At 41.5% G+C, this 15,586-nt stretch overlaps 1 protein-coding gene across 6 annotated transcripts in view; it reads left to right on the top strand.

Annotated features, from left to right (window-relative positions):
• Window positions 1–636: 636 nt before the first annotated feature.
• The window catches only part of numb (NUMB endocytic adaptor protein), a 39,086-nt gene continuing 24,136 nt past the window's right edge, over window positions 637–15,586 (top strand). For 4 of the 6 annotated variants that reach the window (XM_061695624.1, XM_061695622.1, XM_061695623.1 and 1 more), the window contains exon 1: window positions 637–790. The gene's annotated coding sequence lies outside the window, so the exon portion shown is untranslated. The other 2 variants (XM_061695620.1, XM_061695621.1) reach the window with 2 other exon arrangements.

The raw sequence follows: 15,586 nt of genomic DNA, 5'->3' as shown, positions 1-15,586 counted from the left end.
TCATTATAAATTGCTATCATTAGGTTTTAACATTTTAATTTAAAAAGTGTAAAATTAAAATGATAATAAATACTAGAAATACAATGATATATAAAATTCACTTTTTTTAATACAAATACCTGTTTCATAATAAATGGCTTTCATGCCGTTTACCACTTTAATTACTTTTTAATACATGTAAAATGACAAATCTCATCTGTGATTAGCAATTTTTTATGTTTAATTTTAGTGGAAATGTTATATAATTTGTTATCATTACCTTATTCACTATAGCCACAATAATAATTCCCAACATTATCTTCAATAATGACATGCTGTAACATTACATTTTCTATAGTCATTATCTCTCTTCGCTGATTGGTTCGGAAAAATCAGGTGGTCCCCGTCGGTGAAGTTTGGACCTTTGCCATTGCTGCAGCACGCGGTGATGGAGTTGGGCGTCAAATGCACCAGAGGGCGTTATATCCTTCCCTACGCGTGCGTGTGTGCTGTATTTAGAGACACGCCAAGCTCTGTTCCAGGTTTGCTCCCTCACCTGTCCATCACCCCGGAACCTCCACTGTCAACCAATAGGAAGTTGAGAAGGCGGACCGTTGCTAGGGAGGAAGTTTGGTTGAGCCACTCGCTCGCAGCCATTCAGCGGCGGTAGCCGAAGCGATTGGACTTCGTGTGTCACTTCCAGCTCTTTCTGTGGAATTTGAATTATTTCCCTCGGAGGGGGCCGACACGCTCGGCTCCGCGGTGGGGAGGGGGCGGAACACGTGACGGCGCTACCGTCTGGTGGTCACAGGTAAGGTGTATTTTATACGCTCCCTCTCTCTTCAATTAGCTCGCTAGCACGTCTAGCTAAGCTTCTGTTTTCGGATGTGGCTACGTTAGCTCCACTCATAACCTCCATCAAACGTCACCTAGCTCGCTTTAAAAGCCGTCCAAATGACAGGACAGACCTGACCAGACCTGACCAGCTCAGCTGCCCTTGCTTTTTAATATGTCTAAGGAGTTCAGTTAAACGGCCAAAGACTCGGGGCGATACTGTGGTGCCGTGCGGTTATCTCAAGTCATCTACCTGGAAAAGGTGAGCTTTTAATGGGCCATAAACGCTTCACTTATCACCTGATTTCCGGGTTGTGTGACGTCATATACTTGTCGTTACGTTGAAGGCGTGCGTGTATATGACAGTAATGTGTATGTAAATGTTGGTCATATAAAATCTGTGTGTGTGTGTGTGTGTGTGTCTGTCTGTCTGTCTGTCTGTGTTGGTGTCTGAGTTTGTTTGTATGTCACTGTTTGTGTGAATGTAATTTTGTGTGTATGAGTTTGTGTTTGTATGTTTGTGTGAATGTAATTTTGTGTGTATATGAGTTTGTGCTTGTGTGAATGTAATTATGAGTGTGTGTGTATATATGAGTGTGAATGTGTTTGTGTGTATCGAAGTATTTGTGCATATACGTGTGTGTCTGTTTATGTATGTAGAGTATGTGTGTGTGTGTATACAGGTATGTAGATGTAAGTGTGTGTGTGCGTGCGCGAGTGCGTGTCAAAAATGCCACTGTTGTGTGTGTGTGTGTGTGTGTGTGTGTGTGTGTGTGTGTGTGGTTGCTGAAAGTTTATCAATAAGGTATCTATCTATGTGGCTTATAGTGAGCCAGTGTTGTTTGAATAGGTGAAAGAAAACTGGAAAGGGAGAGGCTCAGTGGTTGGTCGCACATGTTGAATGCTGCCCGAGCCGTGACGCAACGCAGGTTGATAAACTCGCTGTGCAACCGTGACGCAATCAGAGGGCCTCACTTATTGTTTTGTTTTTTAAACTCACAGATAGCAGCTAGATACAGTGAACCCTCTCTCGTCGCGGTGGTTAAGGCCCAAACCCCAATGTGAATACCATTTGCAATGAATGGACACACCCACGCCTTAGATTTTTTTTTTAAAGTGCATATATTTACAGTTTGGAACCCTAAATGTGTCCCACAGTATAATCCCGAAATACTTTAATTTCAAACTCAGTTTACCACATTACCCTTCAGCACTGACAAGCAAGTCTTAGGTGTTAAACTTTCCAGCGTTCAAGTTCAACCCGGAGGCGCTCGGCGCTGATACTACCTCCAAAACTGGAAAATTGCAGTGCCCTCATTCCATAACAGTGCTGTTTACACAGAAACAATCCAAAGCGGTACATTGCCGCAACTGTGCGTACTTTCACACAGCGACGTGTCATCTCGCAGTCAGCTCATGAAATGCGTGACAACGCTAGCGTCTGGTGTGCCGTATGAAATGCAGTGTTTCATTTATTGCGTGACCTGACCATGCTCGTAACTCGAACCACTTGTACCTCAAATCAATTTTCCCCATTGTAACAAATGGGAATGACAGTCTGTCTCAGCTCCATGTAAAACACCAACCTTTTTTTTTTTTTTTTGTAACATGTATTTAAGAAGAAAAAATAGGACTGCACAGTATTTTACTGTATTAAAAACAAGGTAATAACATAATCAAACAAAAGGTAAATAAATGGTGTTTTTCCTAATTGATAATTTGATCAGGCTAATTTAATCGTGGCCGCCAAAATTGTGATCATTATTAAAAATTTGCTTAATTGTGCAGCCTTAGCTGCAACCGTAGCTTGAAAGCGCACGCAGTTGCGGCAAAATCTTGCTTTCACAGGGTCATATATACAAAGGCAAAGGCTGATAAATGCTGGGCATTTTTTTTTTTCTTCAGGAATTCTGTGTGAAAGAGACTTCAAATTGAGTTATTTTTAGCTGTGATTCAGACTCTAGTCCCATTTTCGCTGTCTGTTGTCTCAGAAAGTCAGATAAATGTATCGCGCGGCGAAAGTCCTGCAGACAATAGTAGAATGCATGGTGATGCGCTTCTCCTCCTCCAGAAGTTTTCCATTATTTATTTAAGTCTTAGAGTATTGTCATTTTATGACTTTTCTGTATAAACTCCCTGCATACTTTTTGAAAAGAGCTGCTCTAAAGTTTCATCCACATGCTCTTGAGTAAAGTAAGATGTATTTAACTGTAATTCTGTTAGAATAAAGATGAATGGCTCCACTTAGGCTGGATTTACACTTTTTTGCCCTTAAGTGGCACGATCTGTGTCATGGCAGTGTAAAGAGAAAAAACAAAAATCATGGAATCTAAAATCCATAGAATGGAATTTGGAGGTTAACCCTCATTTAAATCAATGCAGGTGGAGAATCACTCCAGGCCAACTAAACTCCATGTCACGTTTAATATTGTAATTATTTGTGTGTTATTGTTTATTGTCGTTTTGTTGTTGCAGTTAAACCGAGCGTTCCGTGATCATTCTGGTCCCTTTAGCTGCGATGTTAAATTGTCGTAGCGTTTCATCTGTTGTGCACAAACACAAGTACACTGAAACTGCAATTAAACTGAGCCTATTTTTGGTCCGGCGGCGTCAAAACAGGGTCATCTTGATTGTAAAACGCTGTTGGCCGCGCTCCCGACCGGCTCAGAATAGGTCGCTAGGAAGACTACTCTTCTTTCTGATGATCTTTCAATACAAGTTCATCAACCAGAAGGCTGGATTTATGCTGCAAACCCAAGTTTTCAAATCCAAATGCACCCCTGTGGACCACATTATGTCACTTTCTACCCTGATCGGCAAAACTTGTTTTCTGATGTTTGGTGGGCTGTTCTTGTTTTATTTGGCCCACCTTGTTTCAAGAAAGCGAATCAACAGAAGAGGTTGCATCGTTTTACTGGTGCGCCCATTTGGGACTTTTATCTTTTATCTCCCAATTAGGTCCAAGGGGCTTTGACCTCCTCTTATGTCGCCGCCTGTTAAATCTGTGAGGTGTGTGTGTGTTTGTGACAGGCTGAGGCGTCTCTCCTTTTTCTCTCTCGACGAGCCCTACATGGAGCGATACCTGAGCCCTCACGCTTTTTTTCCATACCCACCCAGCCGTAATTAAGATGACTTGGCTAGGCGGCACGCGTCGGATGTCCACTTGACGTCACCTCGCCAAGGGACGTCTTGTTCTTTAGGCAAATTGGCTCTTTAATTGGTGGTTATTAGCTGTTTTTCCTCTATTTTTATTTTTTCTTCCCTACAATGGTCCGTGTTGCCGGGGTACTTGTTCCCCGGTAACCTGCTGATGTAGTTGAAGGACGTACCTTTTTAATGTCCTGACCAGACAAAGGTTTTTTGGGGGGAAAAAACGCGCATTTAGTTCCATCAGTATACAGGCAACCCCGAGGTTACAAAAAAAAAGTTGATTAAAATCAAACGTTGGAAATTTGTCAGGAATGTGAACAACACTCTTCTCTGTGGTGTATTGCAACAAAGTTGCTAATTTGGAACACTGACTGGCATTTGTAAACTAGTCAGCAAAGGTGTACTTTGAAGTATGGAAGCCACTAAACAAAAAAAATCCATTGGGGGGGGGAAGCAAAACAAGAAAATCTTTCTGACAAGTAGTGTTCCCCGCTCTATCGCAGTTCATCATTTGTGTCGCTGTTTCCCATATGTTTAAGCTATCCTTTAAAAAAAATTTAATAAAAAATGGTGTACTTACTGTAAAGCTCACTAGTGCACTGGTAGTGTAGTAGTACAAGGTGCTGCCTCATGCGTACAGTGCAGGTTCAATTCCCCGGTCAGTGCCCCAATACCCAGGCGCTGCTGGTCGCAAACGGGTGATAGAAATGGGCGGTTTGCTTCAGGAGGGGCAACCAGTCTAGAAATTGTACCAAACAATTAATGGCAACCCCTGTTAGAACAAGCCGAAAGTCACAACAGCAACAAAAAAAATCTCATTTACTGTAATTCCCCTCGCATGTGGGAAAGGGGAGCCATAATTGCGGGTGCACTTTTTAGCCGTTTATTGAACACAATGAGGCCACTCACACAGGTGTTTAAATCGGAGCGGTTTAAGCTATAAAAGAAAAAAGAAAAGTTTTTATATCTTCTCTCTATCACTTATTACTGGTAGGTCAGGAATGTATTCCGAGTAACAAACGGGGTTTTACTGTGAACTCAAATGAATCATTAAACTCGATTAATTTCCAAGCAACGTGTACAAACAAGGTTAATGTGGAAGATGTTCACGAGCAGGTACTTTACATTCCAGCAGAGGAATGAAGAGGCCCGTCTGGCCCGTGAGAGTCCTGAACAATGGCCCCGCTGTGCCCACTGTCCATTTGGCCGCCTTCGTGCCGGATTTCAGCAAGGGGCACCGGCGGCTTTTTGCTTGGCGAGGCATGTTGATGACCGGGCCGGTGCCTGCCGGTCTCTGACCCGTCGTGCCCAACAGCGCCTGCGCCTCGCCGGCCCCTGAGGGACGGCCATTATTCCTCCTTAATTGGCGTGCCGGGCCGTGGTGGATCAGAGGTGTCCTGGCCGATTGTGCCGCCTTGGTAATTTTCCAAGCTGTCCGATCCTCAGACCCGTGAATTGTTTGAAGACTCTTGGCCTCTTGGAAGAGAAACCAGAGCTGTCTTCCACTGCTTTGCTCTTTAGTGTAATTCTTCCATGTTATATCCAGTTTGGAAGTGTTGGGAAATCCAACAAAGAGTCCAAATTATCAGACTACAGCAGTAGGGGATATTCGCAATAAACTTCCGTATTCGCTAAAATGGGTCAAAGCACTTCCTTCCAGCTTAGGAGGAGTCTTATCGCATGAGAACGGGACAAAGCTACTGTAGGAATATTAAACGTCTACACTGTCTTTTGTTTTACACAATATGTCTTCAAGAGCTACCAAAGATGAAAATATCTGATGTTTAGGCTTTGTTTGTGTTTTGTATTTAACTTCTGTCCGAAGACAACAGCCTGAGAGAAAACAAAATTTTATTTATTTTAAGTTCGCTTTCAAAGTTCAAACCATCATATTATCAATCTGTAGTTATGCTAGTTACACAGGAAGTCCACCAGCCTGTTTTGCGGGTTTAGTCACGACACTTATAGCGGAGTCGCAGGGGATAGTGACAAGCCCTGGCGAGAATTGTGAAAAACCGCAAGCAATTAATGACCCCCAAAATGTTTATAATTGCCAATATCAATAATTTAAACTGTAAATATACTACACACTATGATTCCCAAACAGTTTATCATTTAAAACTCATCTTATAGTAACCTTAAAAAGAAAGCTGTCTGACAGATGACCTTATTAAAAAAAATAAACTAAATAAATACACCCACATACATGAGGCGATAATTTCTTTTGCTAACAACCCAAGCTAAAGTCGGCTCCTCCCTGAAATGCAAATCACGCTAGTTACTTAGATAGTTAGTTAGTTAGCCTTAGTTGTTGTGGAGAAACTCAACTACTCGTGCCCCAAGTTAGAGGCACACCCCAAAACCACGGATGGTATTATTCTTTTGGAATGCAAAAAAGGACAGTGGTTAGGATGCCTCGCAGGGAGGCCACTGTCCGTCCGTCGACAAGAGCCGTTACGTAGAAAGTCCCTCACTGATATTGCTATCATTTGTAAGGTGATAGTGGAGCTGCTTAACAGCTGTGTTTTTGTTTTCTTTGTTGGAGGCAGAATTATTGAGTTTCTTTGGAGTGGACGAAAGCACGGCCGCGGACGGTATCTGTGCAGACAGTATCAGGCAATTTTTTGTTTAAATTTTTTATTTTTATTTATTTTTTTATTTTATTTTTTATTTTTATTTTTTTTACAAGTACCAATATCGGCACAGATACCCAGTACTGATATGTTCAAGCAGGGTCTTCTCTTGTCCCATATATATAGAACAAAACTTTGTAGAAACGTAATGTTTCACGCAGTACAGTTCCTGGCTCCATGATTAAGTTCCTGCGGTGGAAATGAGTTACCCGATCCGGAAATGCTGCGTCGCTGTGTGAATGCGCACACAGATGCGGCAAATTTGCTGTCTTCGCAGGGTTCATTATAAGTCCTTTTTTCATAACTCTTTGTTTTGATTTTCATTATTGGCTATATTTTTCATCCCCTTGAACTGGCACACTGAGTCACATTCCTCGCGTTTGCCTGGATTCCTTGCAATAAATGAGATTGATTGTACAACCCCAATTCCAATGAAGTTGGGACATTGTGTTAAACATAAATAAAAACAAAATACAAGGATTTGCAAATCATGTTCGACATATATTTAATTGAATACATAACAAAGACAAGATATTTAATGTTCAAACTGATAAACGTTATTGTTTTTAGCAAATTATTATTAACTTAGAATTTTATGGCTGCAGCACGTTCCAAAAAAGCTGGGACAGGGTCATATTTACCACTGTGTTACATCACCTTTTAACAACATTCAATAAACGTTTGGGAAGTGAGTACACTAATTGTTGAAGCTTTGTAGGTGGAATTCTTTCCCATTCTTGCTTGATGTACAGCTTCAGCTGTTTAACAGTCCGGGGTCTCCGTTGTCATATTTTACGCTTAATAATGCGCCACACATTTTCAGTGGGAGACAGGTCTGGACTGCAGGCAGGCCAGTCTAGTACCTGCACTCTTTTATTACGAAGCCACGCTGTTGTGAAACCTGTATGTACCTTTCAGCATTAATAGTGCCTTCACAGATGTGTAAGTTACCCATGCCATTGGCACCAACACAGCCCCATACAATCACAGATGCTGGCTTTTGAACCTTGCGTCCATAACAGTCCGGATGGTTCTTTTCCTCTTTGGCCCGGAGGACACGATGTCCACAATTTCAAAAAACAATTTGAAATGTGGACTCGTCGGAGCACAGATCACTTTTACACTTTGCATCAGTCTATCGAGCCCATAGAAGCCGGCGGCGTTTCTGGGTGTTGTTGACAAATGGCTTTTGCTTTGCATAGTAGAGTTTCAAGTTGCACTTACGGATGTAGCGCTGAACTGTATTTACTGACATTGGTTTTCTGAAGTGTTCCTGAGCCCATGTGGTGATATCCTTTACACATTGATGTCGTTTTTTTGATGCAGTGCCGCCTGAGGGATCGAAGGTCACGGGCATTCAATGTTTGTTTTCGGCCTTGCCTCTTACGCAGTGATTTCTCCAGATTCTCTGAACCTTTTGATGATATTATGGACAGTAGATGATGAAATCCTTAATTTCCTTGCAATTGCACGTTTAAGAACATTGTCCTTAAACTGTTCGACTATTTTCTCACGCACTTGTTCACAAAGAGGTGAACCTCGCCCGACCTTTGCTTGTGAATGACTGAGCAATTCAGGGAAGCTCCTTTTCTACCCAATCATGGCACCCACCTGTTCCCAATGAGCCTGTTCACCTGTGGGATGTTCCAAACACGTGTTTGAAGAGCATTCCTCAACTTTCTCAGTCTTTTTTGCCACCTGTCCCAGCTTTTTTGGAACATGTTGCAGCCATAAAATTCTAAGTGAATTATTATTTGATAAAAACAATAAAGTTTATCAGTTTGAACATTAAATATCTTGTCTTTGTAGTGTATTCAATTAAATATAGGTTGAACATGATTTTCAATTATTGTATTCTGTTTTTATGTTTAACACAACGTCCCAACATCATTGGATTTGGGGTTGTAGTTAGTTGATTCTGAAAGGGAGGTACATACTCTGAGAGCGCTGCTTAGAGAAATATTCCATGTACGCTTTATGTTTGAGGTCACCTTTTATAATAAAAGCCTCGCTAACGTTGCTCGGCCAGGTAGGGCTGGCAGCCTGGCGTAAATCTGCTGGAGTATTTAAATTCTGCAGATGTCCACCTCTTGACAAATAGCCCTGGTGGGATGAGAGCAGAGCTCAAGTACGTGAACAGCATTCCTGACATACGTAAACGGCACAACAGCTGCACTCTGTACTACCCCGCCCCTCCAATTTATGCGGTTTTAGATGCAATCATCTTGATGTTTTATTTTGTTTAGTTCACAAACTTCACACCCAAGAGAGAAGTGTGGTAATAGTCAAATATGTGTGTATTCATGGGTATTGGCCAGGTCAGGGGGATGGTGCAAGATTGCAAGTCTGTTCGCTCAGCGTGAATTTCCTGTTCTACCATCCTCTCCTCACTCCTGCTGCTGAGACAGATATTGCTACACACGCGCACACACACACACAGTCCTCGTTTTCCGCCCCGTCATGTCTGCCTTTGACGCTCTCTCCATAGCCTCTTCTGCAAAGAGATCCCACAAAAATTGCCGTATCAGAGCTGAGACAGAAGAGCAGTTATCAGCCATTACCTTTTAAAGAGAATCCAGCAAACACAGGAATTTGTTTCATCTACTGTGCATCCTGCACATTTCTACTATAGGAAGCCCTAAATATAGGACCTTCTGGAGGACCACTGTGTGCTTGGGCTGCTGGTAATATTACAACTAATGATTATTTCGAAAATAGATTAATCTCTCTCTCTCTCTTTTTTTTTTTCTTATCGATGAATGCAAAAATGTTGTAAAATTTCCAGCGCTTTATATAAAAGCAGGACATTATTTCAAATTGACAGTGCAGAAAACGCATAAACATAAATTGATTAAGATTCAGTCACTGGTGGTCTGTAAAACGTTGGCAAAAATGTTGATAATTATTTTCCAAATAAAAGCAGATGTTTGCAAATGTCTTATTTTGATTAAACGCAAACATGCTTTCATGGAGGACATAAATCTGAGAATATTTACTGTTGAGAGGCTGAAATTCCAAAGATTTTGACAATTTTAAGTTAAACAATGGCTCTAAACGATTAATCAATTGTCCAAATAGTTGTTGATTAATTTAATAATCGATTAGATGGAGATTTATCGATTAATTGTTGCAACTGTAATTACGTTGAGTTTAGTTTAATTTAGTTGCAGGATTATTTGAAGGCGCCAAAAAAACAACACCCTGAACATGTCTCATTGAAACATTTTACTTCCAGGACCCACAAGTATCAAGAACTAAAAGTAATGTAACAAAATATGAAAATTAGACTTCTAAATTGGACACACCATCGAGAAGAGTGTTGTTAACAACCTTGCGAAATTTGAGTGGTTAAAAAAAATTGGTGTATGTAAAATGAAGCTTAGAAATCGTGAAAAATAAAAGTTGAACGCAATGAAACCATGTGTCCTGCTCAACTGTCATCTGTCAATCAAATACCTGAAAAATGGATACTGCTTCCTCTAGCATCTTCCTCATGCCTACACATCCCTACATGTATGAGCCTTGAAAATATATCTGCTTAAATCATCTAGTGGTTGCAATATATCCCATTGGGCCTTTCCACGCCACAATGAGTGGCCACCAGCTAGTTCGCGAGCTAACAAGCTTGGGCCAAGTAATAATAAGTAACTCGCAATTACATTGGATAATCACTGATATCAACGAAGGCCCTCTAGTTCTCAGGGGGCACTCATGCCAGAATGCGTCACTGCTCGGTGCCGTTTTCCACACGCCCCAAGAAAAATCAGGAAATCAGGAAAACTGAAATGGTGAAAAACAGTTCGCTATTTGAGTGCTACATAAGTTTGTCTTTTACGTTTACAGCATTTATCGTCAAACGTATAATGTGTATATATATATATATATATATATTTTTTTTTTTTTTAGAAACAAATTGCAGAATTCACTTTATAGGGCCTTCAAGCAATTATGTGAGCGTGGTTTGCGTGTGAGAAAAGAAAAAAGTTCACTAATTTAACCTTGAAGCAATTGAGACAAAATGGAGCACACTACTTCTTTTGTGCTTGTTGTGTTGTCACATGGAACTGGAACCAAAGTCCCCAACTAAGATTACATCTGGTCTCGCTCCTGCTTACCGATTCATGTACAGAACGCGTCAGATATCAGAGGTGCACTGATGAGTTGTTACTTAGCCGGTTTATAGCCCCGTGGAAGCGAGCGAGCTAACCTGGGTTGTCTCGCATCAGTGTACGCTCCGGGAGATAAAATGTGCTCGGGCTTGTGTGGGTTTAATAGATCACGTATTAACCGCACTTTGCCGCACCGGCGTGGTCGATATGTAACTGTGACTCCACTTCCTTGGGGTCAGTGCTATGCTAATGGAGCATAGCTGGTGTGTTGCTTCTCTCGAAGTCACGAGTTGTGGGTCGTGACCGAAAGAACAAGATCAAGCGGCCGAAATGAGTTTCCTCCGCAGGGTATCCGGGCTCTCCCTTAGAGATAGGGTGAGAAGCTCGGTCATCTGGGAGGGGCTCAGAGTCGAGCCGCTGCTCCTCCACATTGAGAGGAGCCAGATGAAGTGGCTCGGGCATCTGATTAGGATGCCTCTCGGACGCCTCCCTGGCTAGGTGTTCCGGCCACGTCCCACTGTGAGGAGACATGGCCATACATAAGTCTTGGGGACGTGGCCTTGAATCCCCATCTGGCTTTGAAAATAAGGCTAGAAGCATTGATTGAGTCTGTGCATCTCAGCCGGGGATGATGATGATGATGATGGTCATTGGCCACACCCACAAACGCCCTCGGCATTTAAATTAAACCTCAGCTGTTACACACACTGACCGTCTGGACTCTAGACGCTCAACTTTTTTCCCCAGAATTGTAATCAGTGTGATCCTGCAAAATTGCTACCCAAACAGAAAACCCTGTCAATCAGTCTCCCATTTAACACAAAACCCATCAAACGCAGGAGATGGCCGCAACTGGCAGCTACACGGCATCCCACAATCATATAAGCTGTGCGACAGCATCTGGTATAATGACAACAATAGCTTGAAAACACAACCGGGCGGGAGATGTGAGTGTCTGGTGTTAAACTTCACACCCCGCTCCCGACATTGCCGAATACACTTACGCACAGTCTGCGTCCCGCCTCTGTTACGATCTCTCCGATCAATCTGTTATACCTCAGATCACCTCTGAAAGAGGTAAATTGCCAGTTGAACTGTCCTCCATTCCACGATTGTAGAGACCAGTGGTGTCAAACGTATGGCCCGTGAGCCAAAACTGGTCCGCTAGCTGGTACAATCCGGCCCGCAGGATGAATTTTGAAATGAAAAATGACAAAAGACATTATGGTGGTGGAGACGAAGGATAATTTTGAGAATTATTATGCTCCTGTAAAAAATGGAATGGTAACAATTCCCAGGTCTTCATATGTTGATTCAATTTCAAAGTATAATATTCTATATTACAGTTCCAAATACCTGTAACTTTACATTTTTTTGCCTTATAATACAATTCCTGTGATCAGTTATTATGCACACATTGTAGATGAAAAACTGAAGCAAAATATTGAAGAAATCTGAGATTTTTGTAAAACGATTAGGAAAATCTTCACACATATAATGACTTTTAAAAATGTATTTTATTTATTTTGCATTCAAACAAAGGGAAAACATTATTTAATATTATAGCAGATATGGTAAGAGTTTCGTGGTCCTTCCCATTTGACATCAAATTAGGCTTTATGTGGACCCTGAACCAAAATGAGTGTGACACCTCTGGTATAGACAGTAGGGGTTGAACAGCATAGTCATTTGCGTATATGTGTTTAGCATAAAGAACATGCTAACAAGTTAACTTAAACCTCCGTGTCACTCCAAATCACTAAATCCAATGAAATCTTTATCCTCGGTGTCACTTCTAAACAACTCCGCCAACTCCGGAGGTAGACAATGCGCCGCTTCCTCTTCTACGTCGCTTTCGTCAGGCCTAGTGCGTCCTCTTGCGGTTGTCAGTGTGAAAATAACGTGAAATTATATAATAATTTCACATATAAGTCACTCCGGAGTATAAATCGCACCCCCGGCCAAACTATGGACAAAAAACTGCGATTTATAGTCCGAAAAATACGGTAATTGGTATTTTACGGGTTGAATGGCATACATGTCATGTTGTAAGATGTGTTTGAAATGATATTAAAGTGTTTTGGGATCATAGCTTTGGGTATATTTAGGGTTTAAACTAGTAACATAGACAATTAGAAACATTTTTAGGCCAAGGTTGCGTCAATTAGCTGTTAATTTTTGGACAAGGTGGACAAATTACTTACTTGACTCAGTCCTCCCCATTCCCTTTATACAGATCAGTGCCTTGAATAAGATGGTGGGAAAATACTGTTTTTTTTCCAGACCATGTAAAAGGGGCTTGTGTCAGCCGTTACCCCAGTCTGTCATGTCCTGTTCAGGAAGCAGAGGGGGGAGGTTTGACCTTATCTCCCTGTGGACCACGCAACCAGGTTGAAGGGTTCAGGGGGTGGCTGGGGAAGCTTCCAAACAGTAGCTTGCACCGCTTCCTTCCTCCCACTACCAACACCCACTTTATCCCGACTCTTCACCACATTCTGTCCTGCGAACCCGCTCTTACGCCTTACATATGGTTCGTTTTCCATGCGCACACAGTATATTCTTGGGCTAAGAGTATCCGCATAATAATTGTCTAGCTCCAATTATGAACTTCAGATTTTTTCAAAATAAAGTATTTTAACAGTCTGACTGGCATTAATAAATGGATGACTAATCCTTAGTTTTTCAGAGAAAAGGGAAAGTGCATTTTTATTTTCTACAGTGCAAATACTTGTTTTTGCAGTTTTCACGCCTGTGTCAAGGCACTCTCTGAACGCTGTATGACTTATGTTCCTTCAGGGCCTATCTCTTTGCCCTAGGGACTAATTGGCGCCGGAGACGTCTCCTGGAGACTAGCTGGCTCTCCAGGGAGTCGCGGTAAATTCTGCGGGAACCTGTGCAAATGTGTTTGAAACAAAGACAGTTTGTGGGACTGTTTCAAGCTCCCTTTTGAACACTGTTACCACTGTCCCATGTGCAGTTTGAAGATTCCCATTCCATTTACCTTGCTTTAACACACACCAATTGTACACCTAAAATTCATTTTAGTAGACAAATTTGACATCCTCAGTGTACACTAACGTTATAGCGCCTGCGTAAAAGAATGAAATGTTTAAATATTTCAATATGTGTATTTTGGGTGCCTTTAGGAAATGTCATAAAAAAATCATCGTGTAACAATAACATTTAGGGCATTTTTATTGCTAGCAAATGACAAAAAACACTGTATGTAAGGTTTAATATGGCGAGCATTTACAGTGCTGTTCAAAGACTTTTTAACGCGTGTCCAGACTCCGGATTTTTGTCAGGGTGAGTAACAGCACAGCGGTGGTCCAAATACCCACTCGCCCTGCTTTGAGTGTCACAGCGTGAAATTGTAATTAGCTCATGCACGCCATGCAGAATATAGAGCTAATAAAGACACAACAACACTGGATGTCAAGAAGATTGATGTCTGTCAATAAATGGATTGTGTGTTGCCGCGTGTCATTTATTGGGTGTGAAAAAATAAAGCAGCAACGGTAGCCTGCGCGGTCTCGATCCAGGTCGTTGCCTGTTAGACAACCGCTGCGCTCATCCCTGCCATCGTTATGCAAGGATTAATCAGACTTCCATTCCTGGAGAGATTATTCAAATTGTGTTACATCTAGAATCAGAAATGTCATCCCCACCCCCCTGCTTATTTCTGTAGAACACAGGGAAAAATCCTGCTGTTTCTTTGTTTTTATTATTTTGTTAAACTCTTCTATTATGTCTTGTACATTTGTTTATATTTGTAGATGCCCTTTGTCAACCCTCAGAACTGCAACAAATGTTGTTCAAAACCACAAAAGTTTCACCCAGATAAAACCCTTCTTAGAGTAACAATTTCATTGTCGTCACTGAAACTGTAAACTGCATGGTTTTTCTTCCTTGCCACATATTTCACTCTCAGTACTGTAAATGTAGCCTGCAATGCATTTAGTTCTAAAATAAAAACTGGCAGGACAACTGAAATGACAGATTATGACACCATCACTTTTCTTTACTCGGGACAGTGTTTTAACGTGAGGGCCAGGTTCTTTTTATTTATTTATGTATATTTTAATAAAGCATAACGGCAGAGCGAGCAAAGGAACCACTTTTTTTTTTAGCAAGCTATTCGCAGTTTCACCGTACAGGCCTGTGTGTACTTAGACTTGCATGGCTTAATCTTTGAGGCAAGCATATGCTACTGGCAGAATCAACCATGTAGCCTCCGGAGCCCATGGGGTCGGCCGAGGAGCACGGTGGTGGCAGATGTGCCGCAGCGCGTCGCCCGCAGAGATCCATCAGTGCTGCCGCGGGAAATGATCCAATTTCAGTGAAAATGTCTGAATGTTACTTTAATTACCAATTTATCTTTGTTCATCTGTCCATGTATATGCCAGCAATTTACTGTATAGTGGAAAGCAGAACAACTAAATGTTCTTCCATTAAAATGCTGAAGGTAAAATAAACCTGTGTATGCACCCGTTGCCATTCATACACGAGAATAAGTCAACATCCTGCGAGTGAATCGGCTTTGTGTTCAACTAAATTGTCCCAGATTTCACACTAAACCAATTTGTGATTAAATTATGACAGGATCATCGTTATTTCTGTATATATCCCTTTGTGGCATTTTTGTTTGATGTGGTGCCAGGAAATCTTTCTAATCTAAAATGCGTGCTCTGGGTCAAAAAAGTTGGGGAAACACTGTCCTACACAGATGGACGACGCTACGTTGTCAAACCTTTTCGCCGAAATGAATTAATTGTACTTTTATTTTTATTCCTCATAGTTTTAAATGTTTATAAGCTGTTTTTTCCCTTTGTTTTTAAATGCTTTTAATCATCTAAAGCACATTGCGTTACCTTGTGTATG

Source organism: Phycodurus eques, chromosome 14, assembly GCF_024500275.1.
Source record: "Phycodurus eques isolate BA_2022a chromosome 14, UOR_Pequ_1.1, whole genome shotgun sequence".
Lineage (NCBI taxonomy): Eukaryota > Metazoa > Chordata > Actinopteri > Syngnathiformes > Syngnathidae > Phycodurus > Phycodurus eques.
Note: the sequence above shows the minus strand (reverse complement) of the source record. Positions and strands in the feature narration are given on the sequence as shown.